This window comes from Cyprinodon variegatus, unplaced genomic scaffold (assembly GCF_000732505.1).
Source record: "Cyprinodon variegatus isolate N-32 unplaced genomic scaffold, C_variegatus-1.0 Scaffold523, whole genome shotgun sequence".
In the NCBI taxonomy this organism is placed as follows: Eukaryota; Metazoa; Chordata; class Actinopteri; order Cyprinodontiformes; family Cyprinodontidae; genus Cyprinodon; species Cyprinodon variegatus.
In genome coordinates, this window is record NW_015150976.1 from 578,007 (window position 1) to 587,744 (window position 9,738).

At 35.9% G+C, this 9,738-nt stretch overlaps 1 protein-coding gene and 1 long non-coding RNA gene across 2 annotated transcripts in view; one reads left to right on the forward strand and one right to left on the reverse strand.

Annotated features, from left to right (window-relative positions):
- Nucleotides 1-4,402, forward strand: part of LOC107095093 — a 6,977-nt gene extending 2,575 nt beyond the window's left edge. Inside the window, exons 2-3 of the long non-coding RNA XR_001481719.1 lie at nt 4,123-4,184; nt 4,278-4,402. This is a non-coding gene — a long non-coding RNA (uncharacterized LOC107095093). The remainder of the gene's footprint in view (nt 1-4,122; nt 4,185-4,277) is intronic.
- LOC107095092 (N-acylneuraminate cytidylyltransferase-like) overlaps nt 1-9,738 on the reverse strand; it is a 68,114-nt gene that overhangs the window by 43,423 nt on the left and 14,953 nt on the right. The window lies entirely within an intron of this gene.

Consider the following 9,738-nt stretch of genomic DNA (forward strand, 5'->3'; position numbering starts at 1 on the left):
ATAAATCAAATGGTGACAAAAATAACTGGTTGGTAAAATTGTTTAATAAGAAAACCTCCACAACGCCCACACAAATAAGTAATTTTTTATTGAAACGTGCGGCTGCTTGTCATCTGGGCGGATAAGGCTTATCCTCTGTAGGAATAGAAACTCAGGTTACCAGACCAGAGGATCAGAGAGCCGAGGAGAATCCAAACCGAGGTCAGAAGAACAGTCAAAGTTTGGTAAGACTGATATCCAGATATCAGTACAGAACAAACAAGACTAAGAGAGCAGACAGGGGCCAAGTAAAACTTGGAAGTCCTAAGGGCAGAAACTGGGGATGTTATGAAATGAGGCATTTTGACGTTTATTAGCTTGACTGCATATTTAATCCAGATGTCTCAAATGTCTTTCATTCTAGTAAAAATTGACATTTCAGATATTTAAAATAACATTCTTCCTATCTAAAATAAAAATTTCAGACATCTGAAATGCAATTCTTACAAGTACAAATGATGTCCCAATCATTTCAATGGGTCTTCTACTTTAAGATATCAAAAATAACATTCTTCCTATCTAAAATAAACATTATTCCTATATAGAAATGAATTCTGACGCGGATGAATTCTAATTTCAGATCTCCATAATATAGTTACTGCTAATCATAATTACTCTTTCAGAAATCAAAATAAATATAACATTACAGATGTCCAGAAATCCAATTCTTGACATCTAAAATATATTTCTGCTGGTAGAAATTTCATTACAGATATCAACTACTTATTTTATGACTATTTAAATTAGATTTCCAGATATCTCAATTTAAATAATGCATATCTAAAATTTAGTTTTAGATACTTTCAAGAATAATGACTCTCTGTTTCAACATAAAATAGGTAGGCTGACTAGTCACATTTCTATTATAGATAGCACTAAAACATTCTACCAGGTCACAATTACAATACTCCTAGTCAGAATTTTATTTTTGATATCACTAATTACATTTCTACCAGTAGAAATTAAATTTTAAGTTCCCTGAAATCAAATATGTACTATAGAACTACATTTCAGATATCTGCAAATCTTTACTTAATACAACTGGCCGTTTTAAAATATTTGTTTGTATTTAAGATATCGTAAATAGTATTCCTCATATCTAATATAAACATTTCATGTATCTGAAATGTAATCCTTACCAGGACAAATGACGTTACTTTTCCTCATTCATGTGTATTGGGCTGTTACTTTCAAATTTCCAAAATGATATTACTCCTATCTAAGATAAATATTCTGGATGTCTAACAATGAATTTCAGATATCTACAAACCTTCACTCATCATTGCCCATTTTCACTAACACTTTGTTTGCTAGACTTATTTCACTAAAGTGGCAGAAAAACTGCATACCTGATTGTTCTATTCTAAGACATTTTACACTCTAAAAACTTAAAAAAGATATTATATACATAAATAATTAACAATTTTAACTTTTTGCAGTCCACTAGTAGGTTGTGACATGTTCACATGAAGACTCATGAACTGTGAGGATCGTTGAAGCAATATGGCCAAACGGTTCAGTGCCTCATGAGGCTTCATCCCACCATCACTAGAAGAAACAGGTCAGAATCAGAAAATCAGAACAATATTCACAACACTACAGTTACTCTCACCAAACAGCTTGGATAATCTGGCACGGATGTTAGGCAAACAGGCAGCATAAATATCAGCAGGAACCAGGTGGAAAAGATGATCGCAATGAGCAGCAGGGCCAATTATACAAGTGAAAAGAGTAAATGATCATGCCAACCATCAGTGCCAAGACCATGACACTGTTAAAGTCTTAACTTTAAGTATTTGATAAAACCATGCCTAAGTATGCCTAGATAACCTTTTAGGTCCCTTGTTACAGCTCATATGAAAGTATGAGCTGGACATTACCTCACAGTTTACTTATATATCAACCTACATGTCATCTCAAGGCACTTTACATGACTGAAATTCTTTCATTTAGGATTATTTTTAAAAGGCAGAGAGATAAAAGAAATGATAATCCCTTCAGCATATAGCTATGAATGAAAATAAATGTAACTACAATGACCAATGACCACTAACTCATTTTCCAGCAAAAAAAGACAAAATATAACTTAACATATCTTACAGTTTAGAGAAAAACACCAGTTAATGTGCTGGTAAAGCCTTCAAAAAGCACATATAAGAAGCAAACAGCTGTTGCCACCCATTACAATGTATTATCAATGTTGATATTTGCAGATTTTCAAATCTTACTTCATTAAATGTTTCATTTATATCTCAACTTTTGAAGCAAACTATGTTAGACCAAAAAATATATATATTCAGCATATATATTTTCTTTTGCAGTCCATGTCTATGCTTAGGAAAAAACAAACAAACAGAAGAAAGCAAATAGTTAATATTCCATGATTGCAAGCCTCTTTCTGGTCCATGTGCACGGACTGTGTGTGTAAAAATGTGTTTAAGGCCCAAAAGAGGTGTTTAGTATGTCAGTTAATGAGTATCAATATAAATGTAGAGCCAGAGGTTCCAGAACTTAGCTCCATTAAAAAAATAACACTTATTGTTGTCTCTGTTTTGTTTGAGGATGTTTTGTTAATCGGCCTCTCAAGCTCATTTGTCCTTGTGTTAACTCGAACACGTCAAACCAGCCCATGTGCATTTCTCATAGTTTCTGTGATGCATACAATGGGCCACGAATTTCTTGGGGCGGCCCCATCGACAAGCACCACATTCATGATGGCAAAGTTCTGGCGAGTCTTGTTCCACTTTTGTCGTTCTTATAATATCGGGAGATACTCTTTAACTTACTTTTTCCAGAATGCTTTAAGGCTAGGGTTAGGAGCTCCATCACGTAATGTCTGATGTCCTCAGCTATCGCCTCTTTCATATCTTTAATTCTGAGATTCCATCTTCGCTAATAGCTCTCCTGCTCTCTGAATTTTTCTTGGAGTCATTATTTTCTGTCTTCACCTGCTGCAGTTCTCTCTCTAACACCATCACCGTAGCTTTGTAGTCTTTTATTTCCACAGAATCGAACTTGGATGCTTTAGCTAGGCTAACATGCTGCAGGTCTGCGTTAACTTTGTATTACGCACCTCCAGGTGTTTTTCTTTATTTTCAAGCTTTGTGGATAACATGCTGATATCAGCTAGAATAGCTACACGGCATTGTGAAGTCTTTTTGATCTGAGTGAGAAAGTAGGTTTGTCTGAGGACTAAAGACAGGCACATTTCCGGCTATACATACAGAAACTTTCAATGTGGGGTAAAACAAAAACCAGCACTGACCAAAATAACAATAAAGTTTAAATTTACCTGTTCATTAAATGTTGGCAGATGGCCAGGTCTTTAGTTTGCTGAATTATTTTTCTTAAAATCAAAGCAAAATTCTTCATAAAATGTTTTAATTTTGTCAAGACTATCAAGCAAAAGAATATTTTCATCCAAATGCCGCATTAGCAGCCGTTACATGACGGCGTGGCCTAAACTAAACACCAACCAGTTAATGCTCCAATCAGAGAACATAAATATGTTCACAAGCTACACTGGCAATGTTATTTTACTGCTGTTTATTTTTAATACAACACCCACACTATTGAATTAACTTTACACCTAAGATTTTAAAACTGGCATTTTTACTCTGTAAATAATGGGGAAAAGGATATGGCTAAATACAGGAAAATACATTTAATTTGTTTTTGTTGTTTTGTTTTGAATGGAAAGGACCTTAGGTAGATGTGGAGGCTGAACCTCTAGAGGAACGTCAATATTTATGTGTGGAGATGTCACTTCTTTTATTCTTATTTGCATCTCTTTTGTTGAACTTATTTCTAGCACAGAGCCTAGCATTTTTGGTTGAATAAATAAGAGGATCTTTTCTTTTCCAGTCCTTTACCCTAGTCTGAAAAGTTTGGTTTTAAGTCTTTCAAAGGTTGTCAATAACAGAGGGACACTATTTGAACTCACATCTTTGTGCTTTGGTATAAGACATTTTGGGTTTATATGGGAATCAATAGACTGATAAATGCAAGGGAGAAGGTTGGAGATAAAATAAATAAATAAATAAATAAATAAACATAGATGGATCATTTGTGTTCTCCTTTCAGAAAAACGTTACCTGAAAATTGAAGCACGGTGTGCTGTTAAAGAATCTCATTCCACAATGGAGGTAAACAGCATTTTTTTTAAAGAAAGAATTATGAACAATACTGTACCTATTATTAGACTAAAAACATATTTATATTCATATATTTATTCTAAGATAAAAAACAGGACAGAAGATCAATTTTTGGAGGTTTACTGTGAAGAAGAAGATAATCCTGCAGCCCGGACATGTGCTGACTGTGTAGCTGAGAATCATTGTAATAGTACATATGGTAAAGGTCAGTGTAATCAATTAAAAAAAAAAAAAATAATAATATATATATATATATATATATATATATATATATATATATATATATATATATATATGTGTCTTCATGTTGTAATATAATTGTTTTTCTACTTTGTTCTTTTACCCTCAAAGCTCTTTGTCACCATGTGAAGACAACAGAGTGTAGCATCAGCAATGAGTTAGTATCTCAGCATCTGGAGACTCCTGTTGGGCCATTGGACAGCTATATCCAGATCAACACCAGTGAATCAACTGAAGTCAGCAGTCAAAATATTCATGAACATGGAAAAAGTAAGGATTATATGTTCCTGCATCATATAAGTTGATTGAAAAGCAAAACGTATATTTTTAATTTTGCACTAAACATATATTTGTCAATTTAAATGCAGGAAGAGATCCATAGTAATTCACCCAGTCTGCACTTTATCTTTCTTGAAAATAGAGAACAAGGAAATCATAGCAGCCCTAATAGCTCAATGTTCCGCCCTGTTCTAACTGGGCAAGGTTTATCTCTCTTACTTTAAGTCTGCAAAGGTGAGCTGTGAAGGTTTTTTCCACAGAGTTAACCAAAACAAGTTACAAACATTTTAGGAAACAGTTCATTTATTAAATAAACCTTGAAGAGAAAAAGTTTGGTCTCTTATGGGAACTATTACTTTTTGTCCCAAAAAAACCCTAATAGTAAATCAACAACTCCTCTCAGATACTGTGGGGCATTTCAGGTGAGAAAGGCTTAAGTGAATTCTATAAAGCAAGTACATGCTAAATCAGAACTTTTTTTTTTCCCTGTTCACCTAACCAGAAGGTTTGTCCCCAGTTTGTGCTGTAGAACTAGAAACGCAAATGGTTAGAACTAATGTCTGAGCAGGCTTTTTACTTTCTTCACCTGGATTTTCGACCTTTGCTCATTTCTATCTATAATTTGAAATTCTCTGTTTTCTGATTTTTTCATTCTCTCCTGAGAAAAGACCACTCTGGACAACTCTTTAACTAATACTTCTTAATGTATTAAATAACCATGAGACGTGACTCACTTCTTCATGAAGTCGGCCCAGAGTCACAGTTAAAAAAGCATTTTATAAAACTCCAGCATCACACCCTGCCACGTCCTCACATGCCACATTACATCATATACGTTTGCAAATGTGGAAACATCCCTGGTTTTCTTAGATCAAGGCCATTCCACATGCCCTGTGACAGCTAGCTCGCTGTTAAGACTCATTCATTCTGTCTGTATATTCTCATTTAATTTCCAAATCTTTGTTATGTACATAATCAACATTGTAACTTTATATCCTGACAAAAAGTGTCCTAATTACATAAACTGCTTTACATTAGTTTAGGCACGCAACAAGCAGGTATTATTGGGAATTTATGGAAACACATTACTAATAAAAGTAATCCTAACAATATATACCCACTCCCTTTGCTAAACAGATAGTACAATCTCTGGTTTTGAGCTATTTCGAGTTCTGATCGTTATTTGGTCATATGCCTAACAGGCTGAGTTTACAAGCTCCAGCTGGCCCAAAATAGGGTGGCCAGCAGTGGCAGCTGGCCCATAGGGGTCGCTTGAGCACTGTCCTCCCTAGATGTGGAGGAGAAAAGTCATAATACACTGCTCAAAAAAATTAAAGATCACTTTGAAAACACATCAGATCTCAGTGGGGGAAAAAATCATGCTTTTTATTTATACCAATATGGACTGGGTGATGTGTTAGGAACAAAAGGATGCCACATTATTTGATGGAAATTAATTTTATCAACCTACAGAGGGCTGAATTCAAAGACACCCAAAAAATTACAGTAAAAAAATGATGTGGCAGGCTAGTCTGTTTTATTGAAATTTCATTGCAGCAACTCAAAATGGTATTCAGTAATTTTTATGCCCCCCACATGCGTGTATGCATGCCTGATAATCTTCGGGGCATGCTCCTAATGAGACGACAAATGGCGTCCTGGGGTATCTCCTCCCAGATCTGGACCAGAGCATCACTGAGCTCCTGGACAGTCTGAGGTGCAATCTAGCAGCATCGGATGGATCGAAACATAATGTCCCAGAGGTGTTCTATTGGATTTAGATCAGGCAAGCGTTGGGGCCAATCAATGGTATCAATTCCTTCATCCTCCAGGAACTGCCTGCATACTCTCGCCACATGAGGCCGGGCATTGTTGTCCAACAGGAGGAACCCCAGACCCACTGCACCAGCATAGGGTCTGACAATGGGTGCAAGGATTTCATCCTGATACCTAATGGCAGTCAGGGTGCCGTTGTCTAGCCTGTATAGGTCATTGCGTCCCTCCATAGATGTGCCTTACCAGACCATCACTGACCCAGAACCAATCTGGTCATGCTGAACGATGTTACAGGTTTTCCACGGCTTCTCCAGACTCTTTCACGTATCTCACATGTGCTCAGGGTGAACCTGTTCTCATCTGTGAAAAGCACAAGGCACCAGTGGCGGACTTGCCATTTCCGGGGAGTGAGCACAGGGCCCACTAGAGGACATCAGGCCCTCAGGACACCCATATGAAGTCTGTTTATGATTGTTTGGTCAGAGACATTCACACCAGTGGCCTGCTGGAGGCAATTTTGTAGGGCTCTGGCAGTGCTCCTCCTGCTCCTCCTTGCACAAAGGAGCAGATACCGGTCCTGCTGATGGGTTATAGACCTTCTACAGCTCTGTCCAGTTCTCCTGGAGTAACTGCCTGTCTCCTGGAATCTCCTCCATGCTCTTGAGATTGTGCTGGGAGACACAGCAAACCTTCTGGCAATGGCACGTATTGATGTGCCATCCTGGAGGAGTTGGACTGCCTGTGCAACCTCTGTAGCACCTCATGCTAACAGTAGTGACAGTGACCCTAGCCAAATGCAAAACTGGTGAAAAGGAGTAAGAAAAGATAAGGAGGGGAAAAAATGTCAGTGGCCTTCACCTGGAAAACCATTCCTGTTTCGATGGTCATCTTGTTGTTGCCCCTCTTGTGCAACTGTTGTTAATTTTATTGAAACTGATTCAACCCCCTCTGCTCCTTACCTGACCAAATCAATATCCCAGAAGTTTAATTAACTTGATGCTATACTCTGATTACAAAGTCTTCCTTTAATTTTTTTGAGCAGTGTATATATAGACTGAAAGTACTATCAGTGTCAGTTTAACTTAATAGTATGTGATTACATGTAATATAAATTATTAAAACAACAATTGACAGTGCATTTTCACCGGCAGAATGTATAATTTCTCTTCTTGGGCACTCATCCAAAGTGCCCCTGAAGTGTAGCAAAATAACCAATTGTATAATGGTGCTAGGGAAAATTAATAAATATTTGGTCAATCAGCATGGCAAAAATTTATGTCTTTGGGGCTCCTGGAATTTTCGCCCCCGTTACAGTGAAATAGGTGATGTAGCTACTAGTCAGTCAGAAATTAAGTAGAGATTTGAGCCACAAGTCCTTTTTCAAATATCAGGATCTGACCCAGTATGGATAAAGACATGTAGGACTACAAATACAAAGTTGATTAAGAGCTTCTACGTTATTAAACTCTTACATTATTTTTTAAGGTTTGTGACAACACATTGGACCATGCAAAACACAGATTTATCTTCACAAAGCCTCAGAAGGGCAACATTTATATGCAAAAAGAAAACCTGCTGATAAAATTCTGTTTTTTTTGTTTTTTTTTTGTTTAAAGTGTTTTAAATTGTTTTTTGTTGCTGTTATTCATATAAATATACTGGTGTGATAACGTAGTATACGTTTGATTGGTTCTTGGTTTACATCTATTTCGAATTAATAGCCACCTACGGAGGAATCTGCACCAGCCGCCACTAGTGGCCAGAGTTATCCCTCCATGCTAACAAAGAACTAATGTGGTGTCAATGCATAGATACCTGTCATGGTATCTGTTACAAATTAAATTAAATTAAATTAAGGTTTCTTTTATTTTTATGTAATGCTCTCCATATGAAATTGCCCTCATTCTTTGATAAATGATATATATCGATAGATATTATACCCCCAGCTGTTATTCACATTAAAATCCATCATATTTGCTAAATTTAACCCTAAGCTTAAATTTTTAGCTTTAGATACAGATTATGTAGCTTTGATTATTTTCTGATACAGATATTGATAGCATAATGAATAATGTATCATAGATCTACTAGTCATTCTATAGTGTGTAATGTTAGAAAAGGCTTGACGAAGTGATATTGTTCAAACAGACCACAATAGGCAACAACTGAACAACTGTCACATTTATTATTAGCCAACGAGTTACTTAAACTTTAATCAGAAGGGGATGGAAGCAGAGTTTTTTTTAATCAGCTAGCTAATATAGGAGGTGTTACATTGAGGCCAATATATTCAGATATGTGTGAGGGGTTTTGGCTTATATCACACTAATTTCTGATAGAAATTTCATATTGACACATTCCTGGTAAACTTAACAATTGTTAGCATACCAATTCTGCCATATTCAATAATAATAAATAGATCAGTAAATAAATAATCCCTTGGCCAAGTCAGAAATGTTAATTAGTAGGTAATTTAAGTGAACACATATAAAATATGAAATTAATTTAGTAATTATAATTTACGGAGGTATAAATACATATTTATTTTTCTATCTCTAAACGTTTATGCTCATATTTAAAGGGGAACATAATTTTTTTTTTTTACATTGGGCCCTTGATTTTAGGTTATTACATCCTGTTCTACTCACCATATAAGTTTTGTGTCATTTGGAGACGTTCTGAAGATATTCGGTTAGGTTATATCCAAGTAACTTCTTCCTATGGGCAACGACTTGAAGGCACAAACTAAACTGTTCGTAATTCATTCTTTATGGTACGCCAGCATTCATAACATGTAGGCGAATCACTGTCCCCCAGACATCCATGGATATATTTTTTATATTTCTGTTTTAAAAACAAAGCGGTGTGTGTGTCTGACGCAATCGGCACACTGGACTGAAGTCGTAACAGGAAGCCCGGCCAACAGGCGGCTACACTAATTATTAGGCTCCTATAACTGCTTACACAAGTGCTGTACAAGTTTACCAGAAGATTGGGAATACATTAAATAACTACAACTTTAAATTGCAGTTAATCAATAGGTTCTTCAAATCGATGGTAAAACCAATTTATGATTATTAGCAGAGATGGCAAAAGTACTCACTTTCCATACTTGAGTAAAAGTACAGATACTTGTGTTAAAAAAATACTCTGGTAAAAGTGGAAGTACTGGTTAAACTTCTTTACTCAAGTAAAAGTAACAAAGTACAGGCTTGTAAATTTACTTAAAGTATAAAAGTAAAAGTAGAAA